This window comes from Eretmochelys imbricata, chromosome 11 (genome assembly GCF_965152235.1).
Source record: "Eretmochelys imbricata isolate rEreImb1 chromosome 11, rEreImb1.hap1, whole genome shotgun sequence".
Taxonomy (NCBI): Eukaryota; Metazoa; Chordata; order Testudines; family Cheloniidae; genus Eretmochelys; species Eretmochelys imbricata.
Genome location: NC_135582.1, coordinates 22,995,414 through 23,014,536, shown reverse-complemented (window position 1 = coordinate 23,014,536; position 19,123 = coordinate 22,995,414). Strand labels below are relative to the sequence as shown.

Genomic DNA, 19,123 nt, shown 5'->3' with positions numbered 1-19,123 from the left:
CAGCTTGGCTTAACAGTGAAATCCTTGCTGATCTTAAACACAAAAAAGAAGCTTACAAGAAGTGGAAGATTGGATAAATGACCAGGGAAGAGTATAAAAATATTGCTCGGGCATGCAGGAGTGAAATCAGGAAGGCCAAATCACACCTGGAGTTGCAGCTAGCAAGAGATGTTAAGAGTAACAAGAAGGGTTTCTTCAGGTATGTTAGCAACAAGAAGAAAGTCAAGGAAAGTGTGGGCCCCTTACTGAATGAGGAGGCAACCTAGTGACAGAGGATGTGGAAAAAGCTAATGTACTCAATGCTTTTTTTGCCTCTGTCTTCATGAACAAGGTCAGCTCCCAGACTACTGCACTGGGCAGCACAGCATGGGGAGGAGGTGACCAGCCCTCTGTGGAGAAAGAAGTGGTTCGGGACTATTTAGAAAAGCTGGACGAGCACAAGTCCATGGGGCCGGATGCGTTGCATCCGAGAGTGCTACAGGAGTTGGCGGATGTGATTGCAGAGCCATTGGCCATTATCTTTGAAAACTCATGGTGATCAGGGGAAGTCCCGGATGACTGGAAAAAGGCTAATGTAGTGCCCATGTTTAAAAAAGGGAAGAAGGAGGATCCTGGGAACTACAGGCCAGTCAGCCTCACCTCAGTCCCTGGAAAAATCATGGAGCAGGTCCTCAAGGAATCAATTCTGAAGCACTTAGAGGAGAGGAAAGTGATCAGGATCATGGATTCACCAAGGGCAAGTCATGCCTGACTAATCTAATTGCCTTCTATGATGAGATAACTGGCTCTGTGGATGAGGGGAAAGTGGTGGATGTGTTGTTCCTTGACTTTAGCAAAGCTTTCGACACAGTCTCCCACAGTATTCTTGCCAGCAAGTTAAAGAAGTATGGGCTGGATGAATGGACTAGAAGGTGGACAGAAAGTTGGCTAGATTGTCGGGCTCAACGGGTAGTGATCAATGGCTCCATGTCTAGTTGGCAGCCGGTATCAAGTGGAGTGCCCCAAGGGTTGGTCCTGGGGGCCGGTTTTGTTCAATACCTTCATTAATGATCTGGAAGATGGTGTGGATTGCACCCTCAGCAAGTTTGCAGATGACACTAAACTGGGAGGAGAGGTAGATACGCTGGAGGGGAGGGATAGGATACAGAGGGTCCTAGACAAATTAGAGGATTGGGCCAAAAGAAATCTGATGAGGTTCAACAAGGACAAGTGCAGAGTCCTGCACTTAGGACGGAAGAATCCCATGCACCGCTACAGACTAGGGACCAAATGGCTCGGCAGCAGTTCTGCAGAAAAGGACCTAGGGGTTACAGTGGATGAGAAGCTGGATATGAGTCAACAGTGTGCCCTTGTTGCCAAGAAGGCCAATGGTATTTTGGGATGTATATGTAGGGGCATTGCCAGCAGATCAAGGGACGTGATCGTTCCCCTCTATTCGACACTGGTGAGGCCTCATCTGGAGTACTGTGTCCAGTTTTGGGCCCCACACTACAAGAAGAATGTGGAAAAATTGGAAAACATCCAGCGGAGGGCAACAAAAATTATTAGGGGACTGGAACACATGACTTATGAGGAGAGGCTGAGGGAACTGGGATTGTTTAGTCTGCGGAAGAGAAGAATGAGGGGGGATTTGATAGCTGCTTTCAACTACCTAAAAGGGGGTTCCAAAGAGGATGGATCTAGACTGTTCTCAGTGGTAGCTGATGACAGAACAAGGAGTAACGGTCTCAAGTTGCAGTGGGGGAGGTTTAGGTTGGATATTAGGAAAAACTTTTTCACTAGGAGGGTGGTGAAACACTGGAATGCGTTGCCTAGGGAGGAGGTGGAATCTCCTTCCTTAGATATTTTTAAGGTCAGGCTTGACAAAGCCCTGGCTGGGATGATTTAGTTGGGGATTGGTCCTGCTTTGAGCATGGGGTTGGACTAGATGACCTCCTGAGGTCCCTTCCAACCCTGATATTCTAAGATTCTATGATCAGGTAAATAATCATTTATATCTTGCTAAATTAGTGCAAATGAAACTAAAACTATAATACAAGTAGGAATAAGCAAAGGAACAAAGATAATTTTAAAATGGGCTTTTTAGTAATCCTGAAACCTAGTATTTATCTTGAGGCCTAGTGGTAATAATAGTGAGCATAAGGCCACATTAGGCCTAATAAAAGTTAGGATTAGTCGGTAACCTTGAGTCAGAAGATTTAGGAATATACATCTTGTGATAAACTGTCTAAGACTTTATTTGGCCAGAGTTCCTTAACTGCAGTGCATGGGGAACCTGTTATTAGTAACAAGTGCATTTTGCACCCCAAATTAATCATAAGGCTACGCTTCTAAAAGTCTGCGCACATGCCCTGCCCACTTGCTTCACTGCAGAATTCCACAGAGAGCTGAATCTTCTACAAGACACCGACAAAACACATCAAGCAGTAGATCTGGGGGATGCAGAACACAGAGGAGGGGTTACAACAGCACACAGAACACTGAGGGGCACAGCAACATGGGAGAAAACATAGGTATGGGGAAACAGATACACAACCCTCGGAGAGAGACAGAGCAGGGGAGGGACAAGGGGACACAAAGTTGGGGGAAGGGGTTAACACACACCATGCAGATATTACGGAACACAGTGCACTTGAAGGTGACAGAAGAACAGTTTTTTAAGTGCCCTTCTTAAGGGGCTTGTCCACAGAGCCTAACAGCCATCTCCTCATGACAGCTAGTCTGTTAGTTCAAGTGGTAAAAGTCTGTTCCAGTGGTGAAGATCCAGGATTCAAATACAGATCTTGATGCATCATGGGAGGTTGGTACAGTTGCATATAGTAGAATTTGTTTTTTCCTTTAAAAAATATAGGAAGTTACATACAAAAACTATGTCGAAAAAATGTTACTCAGATTGCAAAGTTAAGCATTCAAAAGCTAGGAAATGCCAGAATAGAGGTTGCCTGTGCAACCTTAATTCAGCCCCCTTCTGAATATTCATTATGATATAAGCTTTAATTATATGGTCATGTTATTTATTCTAGAGGACCCCAACCTCATTCAGTGCAGGTGGTGCTCAGTGAATTAATCAGGGTGGTGAAGTAAATGAGGCTGTTGTCTGTAGGACCCCTACAGAGGTTGTAATGGGCTTAGAGAACGAAGGAGAGGATTGCAGGAAGAGTTAGGGTTGTCTTGTAATTAAGGCAGTTGAATGTTACTTTGTATAAATAATTAAATATTCATAAGAGTAGGGACCAGAACCTTACTCTCCCGCATCCCAGGAGAGTGCACTAGCCACTGGGATAGAGAATCATTCTTGGTTGCTCACTGACTCCATGAATATTTTATACAAAGTGGAACAGCTTTAACAGGCAAAGCTGAGAGTCACAGTGGCCCCCGCTACCACAACCCTGGAGCCAAGTAGCTAGGCACTCATCTAGGAAACGAGACCTGAGTTCAACTCCTGCTCCTCTCAGGTACAATGGGGCTCTGAACCAGCTCCTTCCACATTCTGGGCAAGTCCTCTTGCTATGGGGGGCACCATTTATTTATTTAGAGAAAAGGAATGGTCTGATGTATGCACCTAACTCCAGCAGAGGTTTCACACCTATGAATCCCAAGTGGACACTGGTATTTGGCTTTTGTGGTTCCCATTCTTAGCACCTAACTGTCCCCATACATTGTATAGGACCCTGGACACCTGATCTGGGGCTGTGGATTCCACAAGGTGACAGGGTGCCTAAAGTTAGCCTTTGCAACACTAAGCCTTAGTTTCCTTTGTGAATCTAGTTTCTGGTGCCTGAATGACTAAGTAATTGTCTGACCTTGGACAAGTCACTGGCTTTCCATCTATATGCATCCATCTGCAAAATGGGAATACCCATACTCACTCACCTACATCACAGGTGTTGGGAGGACTAATCACATAACGTGTGATTTGAACACAAACTGCTATAAAAATGCTATGCACTATGACAAAATCAGGCCAGGTATATAAAGTTGGAGCACAACCACTGGGATGCACAAAGTTAATAAGATTTTGACCTTGGTTTCATTGTGCCACAGTTTCCCCTTTGTAAAACTGAAATAATAATACTCTGCTGTCTCAGAGAGATGTCATTCAGTAATGCTTGTGAGGGCCTGAGATGCAATAATCAGTGCCACAGAAGAGGTGTCATATAATACTTTAAAAAAAACCCAGTTACAGCATAGTGAAAACTTGCAAAATCTCAAGAAAACAAAGTACTCTACTGCAGATGCTACTCTAAATGGCTGCAGTCAGGAAGCCTTTTGCAATGCATAACAACAATTTTATTATGCTTGTAAATTTACAAACAATACAACACATTTTTGTATGCCAGTAGATGACACACTTTATATTAACTACATGCACAGTGTAAAGGCACACGCTGCTTTTATACATAAATTCTTTAGCAGTTCTCTTCTTTGGAACCAGGAAAGAAAAGATTGCAAAGGCCAATGGGGGAAACTCACACCTTTGTTTGGATGCATCCAGACTTAGCAAGAGTTACTGGTAACGCCTAAGGTCAAGTTGAGGCCTCATTTTCTAAGGCTGGCAGGATATTTTGTCCAAACCCATGTGGGGCATTTTATGCTAATAATTTAATTAGCTAATTTGCATATTTACAAATAAATATCAGATTTGAAAACTCTGCTTGGATTTAGTGCTAATGAAAGGCATTGAATTGAGTCTGAATTTGCCTTACAGCAGTCCCTGGAGCAGTGGGAACAGGCATAGAGAGGAAAAATCTTATTGCCCAAACCTCTCTGAAGAGGGCTAAGGATTTATGGGGGAGCCAGAAGCAGCATGGAGGGAGTTAGGAGTAGCTACAGGAGTGTTGTGGGGGGCATTGTTGGACAGGAGAGAAACCAGAGGATGGAGGAGGTTGCTATGGGTTGCATCACCCTGTCCTTCCATTAACCCTGTCGCTCTCCATAACCCATTTTCACATCACTTGCTTCTCCCTTAGCTCCTGCTGCTTTTTAGTTCCTTCCAGTAGCTTCTGTCCCCACCTTTTCCTCAAGTAGCCCCTCCCTCTCTCCCAACACAACTGTTGCCTACCCCACCAGCCCCTAGTTTTCTTTATCCACAGCCCCTCATCTCCCCTGGTTGGGTGCTGACCTCCATCACAGCCACCTCTCTGTATTTCCAGCCACACATCTGGGAATGGCAGCAGGAGCAGATAGCCCACAAAGAGGGGGGCAGAGAGGATGCCTGGCTGCCCATTCAGCAGGCTCAGGGTCCTATACAATGTATAGGGACAGTTAGGTGCTAAGAATGGGAAAAGCCAGGTACCTGTCTGCACTTTGGATTCAAAGGTGTGAAACCTCTGCTGAAATTAGGTGCATACATCAGACCATCCCTTTCCTCACCAAAAAAAAAAAAAAAAAAAAAAAGAGTTGTCTCCCCATCTCAAGAGCACTTTCCCAGGATGTGCGAGAACCAGGTTCAAAGCACAGCAGCCCAAACCCCACGGCAGAATACTGCTGAATACGTAAAGGGGCTGCAGCAACAGACAAAGGACACTTTCTGTACCTTCACGCGACAGGCATGACACCTGGCAGAGGCTGGATTTCCCCAACCCTAACTTCTGAACACGCACTCAGGGATTGCAGGAGGTAAATTCTGTCTTTGGCACTCTGGGTGAAAAAATGAACACAGGTAATTGCATGTGCAAAGTTGTGCACATTTACAAGCATCAGAGAGGCATGTTGCTGAGCTCATCCAGAAACAGAGGGTCTCAGAGACTCAGGAGTTGGTTGGTCCAGGCAAAACAATTATAGACGGACCCTCTGGAACACAGAAGCTGTACTGACAAATCCAGTTTTTGTCCTCAATCCTGCCTGCTGTCCCACTAAGTCAGACCACAGTGCCCCATAAAGAGCCCCACTATTCAACCAAACACAAACACTTTTAACCAAACTAAAAATTGTCCAAAAATGGTGTTTCAATTGAATCACAGTGTCTCACACAAAGCCCTTTGATTTCTTTGAAATTCTCCATTTGATGAAAATTCAAAATGATGCATTTGGTATAATTTTTCATTTCCTTGTGGTTGGAAAACTCCCACTTTCATTCTTTTAATCTCCAGCAATGGGGAAAAGGATGGAGGGAAGTGAGAGAAAGTGGGTTTTTCCCCACTGAAATAAAACAAACATTTTAATGCTCTTTAATTAATTTAATTTTAATTTTAAACATTTAATTTTTTCATGAAAGTTATTTTTTTTGACCAGCTCTACCCATTACCATCCTTAACTTTTTGGTTTAACTGTAATTATGTATCAGGAACACAGCCGTTGGGGCTCTGCTCAGGCACAAGGGTCTACCTGGGTTAATCCATTTATGCATTTTTCTACAGAGCAGTACACAATACCACAATGTTTGCTTAGTTATATGGTCCTGTGCAGGTACTTTTAATTTGTAGGAGTTTTCATACATTACGTATAAGTACTTGCATTGATTCCATAAAGTCAGGCCACCGCCTTACCACAAAGCAGAAAGATGATTCTGAGGGAAAGATAGCATCATTTCTAAACTCTGGTTTGCATGCATTTTATTTGGTCATATGACAACACAAAATACAGCGCAGACATAAATTCATCACTGTCTCAGAGCAAGAATGTGCAGCATGTTGTGGTGTTGTAAGTCATTTTTCCCCACGGGAAAAAAATGGTGGCTGTGGTAACTCAAGGAACATTGCCATTTGTGTTTATTTTTCATGACAAGATGACAATTATCTTGCACTCTAATTGTAGGTGTCAGTTACCAAAATAACCTTTTAATTTTAGTTTCCTTCCAAGTCACTTTTCTCTTCTTTCCTCCTTGTGATTTTTGCACCTCTATTAAGTCTAATTTCCCCAGACTACTTCCGTAAATAGAAAGGATAATGAATAATGGCCATGGAAATGCCAAACATAAGAAAATGGAGACATTGCAAGGGGGAAAAAAATGGACCTTGTCACAGTTTTCACAGGTTCAGATCTTCATCTGCTACTCTGTCTCCAGGGTGAATGGGATATTGTACATCAACAGTTAATATTACCCTTACCAAGTATGACAGAACTAAAAAGGCCAAACACTCCTTTCATTATCCCACATTCACCATTAAACCAACCAGTAAAAAGCAAAGGCCTGTGACTGAGGCAAAAAACAAACTATAAAAGCTGAAGGTGCTATCTGCACAGGAAATGAGAATTACAAAATCATGCCAGCTCTAGTCAACTCCACAGGAAAAGCAAAACAAAACAACACATACCTCAATGGCTCAGAGTTATCTATTCTAGAAAAAGGAGAGGGACGTTAATTGATAGACCCGGGTCTGAAATTTTTTGCTAGTTATTTTCAGTTTTGTGCTCTCAGTGTACAAGATTACTGTTCACATTATTTGTATTAAAGTAGGACTCAAAGCATGCTGGATGCTGAGCAAACACATAGGATGACACTCTCTGCACCATGGAGCTTACAATGAGTGGATAAGATAGACAAACCAAATACAAAATGAAATGACTGAAGGGATAGGAACCACACATCCAGTTACTTTTTTCACTGTCCTGAGTACCTCTCACCTGCCCTCCCCTCCTTCTTTCACTTTGGCTAGGCTTCCCTATCAGCCTGTTCTACCACTACTATGACCTCCTTCTGCAGCAGAGATTCAGCTAGAGAGCTTAGGAGATGGACAGAAACAGCAAGTCATGGGGAGACAATATTAATGGCATCTCATTAATGGTGTTTGAAGGTCAGAGGCTTGCTGGGGAACAGGGCTCACATGGCCTCTCCTGTTCCCTGTAGTCGCTTGCGCCATCCCCCAAAAACCAAGGAGTGGAGCACAACACTGGTAGATATTTTCCCTCCTGGAAGGTGACAGCTCACGTAGCAACATGTTATGAGAGAGCAGATGGCATTGGAGGCCCAATTACAAAGACGATGTGTAACTGTTGATAGTGGGGGAGCATATATTTTGAGCAAAAGAAATAAAAATAAAAATATAAACCCTGACAAAAAACTTGGGGGGCACATGATCACGCATGCCTCCCTCACTTCATGCATCGCCTCTGCCCGATTACCCCGTAACAGCAATTATTTCTATCTTGAAGTCACTGTGGAAATACATGGATACACTCTCTCCAAGATTTAGAGCAAGACAAATATATTTGAACCACACCAATTTCAGAGGCAATGTAAAAATATTATGGCCCCAATTCTCAGCTGTCTTGGGGACGTTGTGTGCCATGCTGGTGGCCAAAACAGTCCTTACACCAACATATCTTATATAACACAACTTCGGTATTTTGGTCAGAAAATGCCGATTTGTTTAAACCAAAGCTTTTCACAGAAACATATCTGTTTTGTTTCTCAGGTCCAAGTTGGAATTTCTGAGCAAAACCAGAGAAAGAAAGCATATACCTCTCCCCTCCACCCCCCCAAACAGCCAGTAGCCCAGGGGTCATAGCAGCCATTTGGGATGTAGGAAACCAGGTCTTTGCTCTGTCTGATTCAGAACAGGGCCTTGACCCCATCCCAGGTGAGTGTCCTAACATCAAAAGCTTAACTTTAAAAAAAAATTCTGAAAGGTCTGATTTTTATTACAATGTGGAAGGGAAATAGGTTTTAAAACCTCAAACTTTTTTGCTAAATGTAATTCTTGTTTTCCTAGTGCAGAGGGAAAGGAATGCCATTGTCGCCTGGAGTCATGCTGAGCGCATCTCAGCCACAACAGATCAGGAACTTTGATCAAGAACTATTCTACACAGTGCTTCTGGGTGAGATTCTCATCCTTGTTCCTACCCCATATGACACAGAAAAGGTCCAGAATGGTGTAAAGGCCCCCTATCCCCCCAAGGGAGGATTCCTCCAGCATAGGCTTAGTGGAAGACAGCCATAACTCTCTCTTCTGGGGACTCCCTCACAAGCTCAGGGGTAAGGAGAGGCTATGGGTGGGGGAAGCAAATGTTGCTATGTTGCAAGGCAGCCCTGAAAGACTCTGGGCAGCACTGCAATCCATAGGCAGCTTGCCATAACTTAGGCTTTCTCTACACTACCCAGCTTTTAATAACACAGTTAGAATCATAGAATATCAGGGTTGGAAGGGACCTTAGGAGGTCATCTAGTCCAACCCCCTGCTCAGAGTAGGACCAATCCCCAATTTTTGCCCCAGATCCCAAATGGCCCCCTCAAGGATTGAACTCACAACCCTAGGTTTAGCAGGCCAATGCTCAAACCACTGAGCTATCCCTCCACCAAAACTAAATTCACCCTGCCTAGGTGCCCTCAACAGATGGAGCTTCCCCACGTGCCAGCACTTGGAGACTGTACAAACAAGGAAATCTGTGTTAGGGGAAAGGGGCCACACAGCAACGGAAGATATATGCAAATACAGAGGCAAGGATAGCCTGCTTCTCCCAGTGTCTTTGGCAGCAGTCAGGCTAACTCCCTTCCCACCCCTCTGCTGGTTGTGTTGCTACAGCTGTGCCTCTAAAAGGCACACAGCCTAGCTGCTGTTTGTCAGCAGGAGAGAGCTCCTGCTGACAAAGTGCTGTTCAGACTGGTGCTTTTTGTTGGTAAAACTTCTCTCGTTCAGGGTGTGTGTTTTTTAACACCCCTGAAAGACAAAAGTTTTGCCAATAAAAAGTACCTGCACTCCAGATAGACCTGGGGTAAAATTACCTAAGTGACTAAGAGCCTAAGATCTAATAACTTTCAATGGAATGTAGGTTCCTAAGTTGCTTAGGCCCTTTTGAAAATTTTAGCCATAGTATCTTCTGGCTCTTCCTGGTATACGCCAAGCTATGGATTACCATATCTTCTTTGCCAAGCAGTTTTCTTCCAATATTGTGAACAAAGAAAATCAGCAGCAATCCTCCTCATAGGACTGTCTTCTTTACTGTTCACTTGAAGGACTCTGTCTTCTTCCATTCCTTTTAAAGTTAGGTTGACCAACAGGCAATAACACATTCCACCAAATACCAAAGAAAAACAACCTGCATAAAAACTCCTTAACATTAAAACCAAACCGTAGTATCATCAGAAAACAGCAGCCACTCTAGCACCTTGTTTATGCAAATCAGCAGTCAAGTTTGTTCACCATTTTATAGTCTGCTACAGGTGGAGACAAATTCATTAAAGCGTTCAGAAACAAGTCTTATATCTCTTACAAAGACACAGATAAATATAGTTCTTGCCCGAAGGAGTTTACGATCTAAGAGATGATAATGAGCTGACAGGATACACTGGGAAAACTAGAGAAAGTAATAATCTAAAGTTTGTTTTGTTTTTCCCTTTTTTATTGTAAACTCACAATTTGTTCCAACAATTAATGACCCCCACTGTTGAAATATATGCCTTCTTTCCAGTTTTAATTGGTCTTTCTTCAGCTTCCAACAACTGGATCTCTTTATGTCTTTTTATGTCAGATTCAAGAGCCATCTATAACACACCTTTTTTTCCATATAGGTATTTGTAGATCATGATCAAGTGACCCCATGACTTTCTCTTGGATAAACTATATAGATTGAGATTCTTTAGTCTCTCATTATCTTTTCCAGACCTTGAAACATAATTGTAGTTCTGAACTCTTTCCAATTTGCCAACATCCTTTTTGAAGTTTTGACACCACAACCAGACAGAGTATTCCAGTAATGGTCTCCCTGTTGGTATATTCAGATGTAATATCATCTCCTGACTCCTCTTGATATTCTCCCCTGCTTATACAAGAATCACTTTCTCCTTCTTTGTTACAGCATCACACTGGGGATTCATATTCAACCAGTAGCCCTTTTCTATGCCAGTGCATTCTAGAATATGGTCTCCCATCTCGAGTGACTGACATTTAGCCGTATTAAAATGTAACTATATTAAAATATGTGTTGTTCAAATGAGCCCAGCCTGCCAAGCAATACAGCTGGATCTGTATTATTGATCTGTTCCCATAGTTATTTACTACTCTATCAATGTGAATCATCTGCAACTTTTAAAAGCAATAATTTTATATTTTCTTCCAGATTATTGTTAAAGATATTGAACAGCATTGGGCCAAGAACAAATCCCTGTAGAATATGGTAGGGGCCATGTTTTAGAATATATTTGCACAGTTCCTAGCACAATGAGGCCCCAATCCTGAATGGTGGCCCATAGTCACTACTGTAATACAAATAATAAAATGTTTTCATACCACACTCTCCTTAAGCAGCCTTAAGATCCCAAACTACCAAATCCTGTATTCTGTGAGGTTCTGAACTGTTCCATTATATAGGAAGGCTATTTTTAACTTCTTTCATTCTCTCTCTCTTGCAGTTTTAAAACTTTATATATTTTTTCCGGATAAAGACTAGTTTGACCAAGGCAAGTAAATATACAAATTTTCAATCATGATAAACAAGTACAGGAAAAATCCTTAATGGTTCACACTTGGAATAAGAACATTGTAGTTCTTATGGGATTCTGGTGCCATTTAACAGTTTGCTTATAATCTGTTCAAAATACATTATGACTACAGGAGTCAAGTACCCTTTTCTTGATTCTGATCTCACCACAGAATCCACCTAAGTCAATGGAGTTACAATAGCAGACAACTGGGGTGAAATTAGATCAGACTCAAGCACTAACTCACCACATTTCTTGAGGGAAAAAACAAACTGACCATTCCTCCACAAGGCTACGAAGACAAAGATGGCAATGTCATGTGTGTATATATATCATAGTCAAACTATGTGTCTGTTATAGTATTTTGGGTAAGATTTTTATCTGCTTTTTTGCTTCTTTTCTACTTCGAACTCTACCATCTACAATTCTATGTATTTGTACTAAAGTTTAAGAAAAGCACAATATTTCATCCTGCATTCTTGAGCACCAATCTAGAATATAGCTTACATCCACACTTTTTCTATGGTTCCACAGAGTAGGTGCCAACATACTCTTATGTTTTAAAATGTACACAGTAATATAGCTTGCAAACTGTTATTCTTCAATTCAGTGATTTCCTGTGTGGTAACAATAGTATTAAAAATATGTTAGGTGTGGTTTGTTGCCCGGAATAGTTTGGTTGTAGCTTGTTATTCAGATATTTGTTTTAGTGGCTCATTTACAGTATCTGAAGTGGCCAAAAAATTAAGACAAAAGAACAATAAACCAAATGACTGCTTTGTTGTTGTCCTCCTTTGTGTTACATTTAGACAAAGCTAGGTAGGTGGCATGTGCGTACCTTTTTTTACTCTTATTACATGTTTTGATAAAAATATGAAAATTCAGTAAAAGAGCTGTGTATTTCAAAAGCTGTAGTTCAGTTTGTCTCCGGATTTGGAGAAAGGAGATGTGAAGGAAAAGAAATAGAGTGGGTACACTGTGGACAGGGTGAGAGACGTGAACAGTAGTCTCATAGTAGCATGTTGGTGATAGCTGCCCTTGCTAGGTGTAAATAGAGGACTGAGGCCCAGATCCTGTCCTACATTAGGGCAGCTTTGTGCTACTCTGGAATCTTGCCTGTATTATGACTGCAGTCCCAGCTACAAAACCTTAAAACCTGCCCCCCAGCCACGTATGGGTGCATAGGCCCCTAAAAGAAGCAAGCCACAGAGTTTATGTCTACACTGCAGTTGGAAACATGCCTACCAGCCCAGCTAGCTGGAGTCATGCTAAATCGGCTCCAGCTAGCATGCTAAAAATAGCAGTGTGGACATTACGGCAAGGGCAGCATCTTGGACTAATCTCTCCAGTCTAAGCCCATGTGACCAGGGTTCAAGCTCACATGGCTAGCTCGAGCTGCCACCCATGCCAGAATGTCCACACTGCTACTGTTAACATGCTAGCTTGAGCAGAGAGAGCACTACTCTGTGTAACCTGGCTGGAAGGCATGTTCCCAGCTGCACTGTAGACATACTCAGAGAGACAGACTCATTAGGAAGGGTCTCTGCTGTGCTCTATGATGCTTCTTCCACGATAGCATGGGAAACGTTTGAGGGACCAGGCAAGTAGTGGTAGACTCTGTGATGAGCAAATAGTTCAATAATTAATCAGATCTAATGCTCAGCCCTACAAACGTACTTTTATTGACTTCAGGCTCTTTTTCTGGCATTCTGTGACCTGGCAAGTGAAGATTCCATTTCCCTCCCCACCAGTCCCTGTGGGACTGCATAACACTTGGTTAGTGGGGAGAGGATTAGTGTATAGCACAAAGGGAACATTAGAGAGTATGGGGTCAGAGAGAATTTTAATGTCTATAAGTGACTACTGCATAAATCAGTGCACACACGTCACTTGGTTCTGAGTTACATCATATGAGGGTTATTTTAAAGCAATAGGGGTTTTACAATTTTTCTAATGTCCAAAATCACGGTATGTGACAAAAATCACTGAGGCTTTACCCCCCCACCCCCCGCCCCCGCCATTTACTGAAAATGGGATGTGTGGTCTTAATATTTCAGTTTTTTAAACAGAACCCAAAGCTCAAAGTGTACTATATGGGTTACATTACTTTTGTGGCTTACTTAAGTTACAAAAACATAACAGGCAATAGAAAGAATCCATGTGAATATGAACTATTGCAAAAAAAGAACCCTCCCCATGCAAACTGCTACTTACAGTACTTCCTGTTTGCAACATATTTAATGTCTTACCTTAATCTATTTGACTCATAACCAAGCTGATTTCCATTATTAGGCTGCGTAAACTACATAAAATATACTCCAGATATGTTGAATATTGACTCTATTTCAGTGCCAAAAACAGCTGGAAAAATATCAGCTGATGTTCAACAAACTAGAAATTGTTTGCCCATTATGCTGTTGACAGTAACAATTGCTGTCAGCAGCAGAGCTAGGATCACATTGATCCAATTAGTTTAATGCTAGACCGGATAGAGCTAGAGAAATGCTGATCGATGTGTTCCTATCACTGCTCAGCTTGGGCAATAGTGTTTGAGCTACTACAGGCCAACTATACTCCCAACTGTGTGTAGCAAAAGGAAAGAAAAACCCTCTGTCAATACAGAAATAAAATTATGAAATTCTAACCAGTGTATACAAGACTGAGTAGATCTAAATGCAAAAGTTTCACTCTACTCATGCATGTGATGCTTCTTAATGTTGTTTCCAGAATACTGCAAAATGAGAATTTTTCATTTTGTATAAGAAACATTTTTCACTAGGAAGTTGGATGTCATAAAAATCCTGAATTTTCACCAGTTTTTAAACCCATATTGAACTGTACCTTTTTTGAGATTCTAAATTGTTTAAAAGAGTGTTGTTTCCTTCATGCTACCAGACCAGATCAGAGCCAATGAAATACCATGAGAAAGGTTGTTTTTGCAACAGTTTCAGTGGCAACAAGAAGTAGAAGTGCTAGAAATCTCACAGAAAACCTGTTTGAGATATTTCCAGCACCATTTTGCAAAACGTATCTGGGCAAGATTCAGATAAGCTCCCAAACTATAGATACTTACCTGAAGCAGGCACCTGATGATGAAAAGTTTGGCACAATTCTACATCCAGCACCAAAGAACTTCAAATGAGTGAAGCAGTAAGCATTCCAGTGACTCAAGAAGACCTTCCTGTGTTGTACAAGTTCTGACTTTACAGCTGTGCTAACACAAATTTCACTTTCATTTTGACTATAGCTGTGCCTTCACTAGAAAAAAGGGTGTGCTTTTAACCCATGTTAAACTAAGCTCTATTAAAATCCAAGTGAATACAAGGCAACAGTAGATTTAACCTGTTAACTGGGTGAGGAAAATCCAAAGGGGGGAGCCTCAACCAGTTTACACAGGTTAAAATCATAACTGTAACTGCCCTATCTTCAAAGCAGGTTAGTTAATATAGATTAAAAACTCATTTTTTTTTTCCTAGTGAAGACAAGGCCTGTACGATTGGTGGCTCCAAGTTTATTGCATGGGAAAGGCAAAAGACCAAACTTTCCCAAGTATTTAAAAACATGATAAAAATGTTTAAAATGGTTATGCAACCAAAGGCTTTTTCTTTCTGATGCTATGACAAGTTGCAGTTGGTGTCCAGAATAAATGATAGGGATTTGGCCAGCTAGATACACCCCAAATATCCCCCCTGTGCACACACAAAATTATTATTGATATCTCAAATAAAATCCACCAATCAACTAACCCACCTGGAATTCTTCCTATCCCACATTGTCTACAGTAGCTCCTAATTTATAACTCCTAGAACAGCTCTCCTACTCCTCCTGAAAATGAGCAGGGTCCCTGCCTTCCACTTCCCACCTGAAAAAACAACAGGAATCTAACTGATGTATTTCCTACATTCCTCGCTCCTTGCCTGGTCACAGGCTTCTCCTGCTTTCCTTTTTTCCAGTTACAGTCCTCTGCCTACTGTTTTCTTGAAATCACAAGCTGGCCAGCTCCTCAATCCCACTTCAGGTTTTCCCCATTGGGCCTCTGGTGCAGTTCCTGAAGTGAGGGCAGTACTCTGCAATAGGGCTGCAACTTTTCACTCTTTGGGGCAAACTTTTTTCAGCCCCACCAGCAACTGTAAATTCAGCCTTAGTGGCTAGAAGCCAGCAAGCCCCTCTGGTCTCTCCCTGTCTCTTCTGCTCTCCGTGGACCTGCCATAGTGAAGGATCTGGGCACTGCCAGCCATCCCAGATTGCATTCTAATGATGCACTGAATGGACTACAAGCTGGCTGCTCTTTCTTCCTGCACAGCACTCTTCTCCCCTACCCCTTGAACTTCTCTCCATTATGCTGCTGGAGAGAAGGTCGGAAGAGAAAGGCATCTGCCCCAAAGGGGATTTGTTCAAGGGAGGTGATTTAATTGGTGAGGTTTAGTCTCTTGTGCCTCAATTTACTTGACATCACTGGCTATTACTAAAGCACCTGGTTGTCAATAAGGGAGAAACACCTATGGTACCTTAAGTTATTTTTAAAGGAGGTATATGTTTAAAATATTAAATATTCTTTAATCATGTGCATGCTTAGCACAAAGTGAAGAACCCAAGAAATAATAATATCTCATTCTTATACAGTGCTTTCCATCAGAAGATCTCACAGCACTCCAGTCTCTCAAGTCCCACATTAGTGTCCTAATCACTGGACCATAATGCATACCCAGTCCTACTTTACTGTGACAGGCATATCCAGACACCATATTTGTCAAGAACAATAAAACAACTTCCCGTTTGTACGTAACAGCATATCACTGAGTATCTACACCACAACACATAATATAGCTAGTGTAAGAAACCTTTTCATTTTTTTATCACTTTGTATTTATATATTATTTTCGCTTTGATTAATGTATTATTTTGAGTTCCACATCTTAAGCTACATTTACGTTACAGCCAGGATTGACACTCTGAGATCCATCCATCGGTCTAGTGAAGACCCACCAAATCAACAGCAGACTGCGCTCCAGTCAACCCCCGTACTCTACCCCCAGCGAGAAGAGCAAGGTAAGTTGATGGGAGAGTTTCTCCTGTCGACCCCCTGTGGTGTAGGCCCCGCAGTAACTCGACCTATGGTATGTCGACTCCAGATACATTATTCACGTAACTGGAGTTGCGTAGCATAGGTCGATTTACCGCGCTGGTGTGGACATAGTTAGTGAAGTGCCACCTCCTCATCCTGCTGCCCTTCAAGAAATGACCATGTTACAAAGATCCAAAAGTACAATAATGAAAAAGGATGATAAAAATCAGGGAGAAAGTCATCCACTCTTATTGACTTCTATCTCTACAGGACCTTCTGGTTCTTCAACAAGCATCCCTGCATGCTACTCAAACCAGTATCACTGGAGCACTAGAGAATCTCAGAGAACAGCCACAGAGGAAAAGCAAGAATCAACTGACGGAGGGGACCAGTTTCTTTAGCCAATTATTTAGGCTAGAAACCCTCCTGACCCTCTCCACATATTACTTTATTGAGGCCAACGGACTACCACAAGGAAGGGGGTGCTATGTACTAATAGTTGTACTGTTCCCAAATCCTTTGGGCTGGCTCTGAACAGCCATAGGGTCAGTGCTGCCTGACATTGTAAGAAGAGCAGTCATAGGAGTTTTGAACAACTAGTCTATTGTCACTTCCTCCTCTTTTTCTTTCAAAATAACTAAAATATAACATCGGCCAATGGTATGCTGACCTAATTCAAGCTCAAACAACCTCTCACCCAGATCTAAAAAACCAGGTGGCCCATGTGAGAGCTACTCACAGTCAAGAGGAGCCATAAGAATGGTGGGTTTGGCTCAAACACTAGGTCTACTATATGGAATGATTGTTTTACTAGTCCCAGAGACAGAATAATGGTTTTGATTCAAGCACTGATTCTGTTGTTTGGGATTATTATTATTAGTGGCAAAAGTCATGAACCACTCTTTTCACTATAACTATGGGTTATAGTTCCCTCTCTGCTGCCCAGACAGAGAGAGTTTAGCAGCATGCTGGCTAGCTGGCAAACAGCTATAGGTGCTAAGTGTCTGTGTGCAACATAATGACAAATTTGTATGTGTGATATCTAATTCAGCAACGGAATGTACCATATGTCACAAGCTTTACTTAGGGTGGGTGGGAAAGGAAATTACAAGAACAAGAGCAAGCACAGACTTAAAACACATTTTTTGGCTTGCTCTCTTTTCATTTGTCTGCCTTATATATTTTTTTCTTCTTATGATATTGCGGTAGTGCTGAAAACAGATATGTTAGACCGGAGCCAGGCCCAACTCCAGGAACACTTTAAGGTCCATGGGACAGGGACAGCGTCAACTTACACATTTGTTAAGTGCCTAGTTAGTACAATAAGATGCTGAGTTTGACATACCACAATAAAAATAAAATATTTTCAGGTATATTTAGGGTATCTGCAAGTAACACTATAAGAAGCTCAGGTATTTAATACCCTTCCAGCTCAAATGGGAGACCATTCTGTTGGGAAAATGTATTACTTTGCCACAATAAGTCAGTGTCTTAACCAACCATTCATCACTTTCTCTGGAATCTCTAATGACCTGAGCTTACTTAAGGTGTTGGGTTTTTTTAAAGTATTTTTAAAGGACCTATATGCTCCCTTAGTTAATATTTTGCCAAGTAATTTGTGAGCCTAAACAGTCTTAGAAGGTCAGTTAGATAATACCAACATCTGTTATGTAGCCCTTTAATTCTAACAACAACCCAGCTGAGTAAAGCCTGCTGTGAAGGTGGGAACACTGATACAGACAGGTAAGGATCTAAGTTTTCCAAAGATACTAATTTGGGTTGCTGACCTGAGTCAGATGTTCCGGGCACTTGCAGACCCTACTGACTTTAATTGGAGCAGGAGATGCATTGACAATTTGGGCCTACATGACACTAAAACATATTTAAAAACCACATTATTAAAATTCATATAGACTAGCAAATGAGAGGGTCTAATATAATAATGAGGGTTGGGGAGAGAAATGGGAGATTAACAGTGTTCATTCTAAAATACACCTTTGGAAAAAAAATCATTGAGATGCTTGTCAAAATCAGGGAGAGATGGACCAAGATGGGCTTCAAGGTGTGTGTGGGGGGAGAGCAAGTTCCACACCCTAGTGCCCAATGCAGCAAAGGCACAATCACCTGTGGACCCAATACACAATAGTGGCCTCTCTAAAAGGTGGATATTTTGTGAATGTAGACATCTGTCAAACTGAGGGTCAGAGAGCTCCCCAGTATAGCCCGGGGCATTCAAAGGGCATTCAAAGCCGGAAGTGTCAACCTGCCCCTAACTTAAAGAAGTCAAGGCAGCTATAACACGTTCACAATTGCTCAGACAAAGAGCGTATGTGCTGCTGCATTCTAAACAAGCTGGAAGTAACGGAGACCCCTGCTGTGAGCCTCACTAAGAGGGTATTACTATAATTAGGCCTCATAGTCACAACAGCATCTGCTGTTGTTACAAGGTCATCACAGGATAAATAAGGGCACAGATTTGGGCAAATTATGCAACTAGAAAAATCACTTTTGTACTATGCTTGGGCAGTTGGCATACCATGGAAGAAGCATGGCCAGAAGTTATGCTGAGATTCTTAACCTGGCTCACTGCCTGTGAAGAAAAACCTTAAAGAAGACCAAAGCTGCTTCATATAGACAACTTCCACCAGTAACGAAACTGTAGGTTCTGATGCATCCAGGAAGTGATATCAGATAGTGGA

General features: G+C 41.9%; 1 protein-coding gene across 2 annotated transcripts in view; it reads right to left on the bottom strand.

The window, feature by feature from the left end:
• ARHGAP15 (Rho GTPase activating protein 15) overlaps positions 1-19,123 on the bottom strand; it is a 448,076-nt gene that overhangs the window by 425,899 nt on the left and 3,054 nt on the right. Inside the window, exon 1 of one of the 2 annotated variants that reach the window (XM_077829447.1) lies at positions 14,433-14,520. The exons of the other annotated variant lie outside the window; for it this stretch is intronic. The gene's annotated coding sequence lies outside the window, so the exon portion shown is untranslated. Of the gene's footprint in view, positions 1-14,432; positions 14,521-19,123 lie in introns of those variants that run through there. 2 annotated transcript variants of the gene reach the window in all.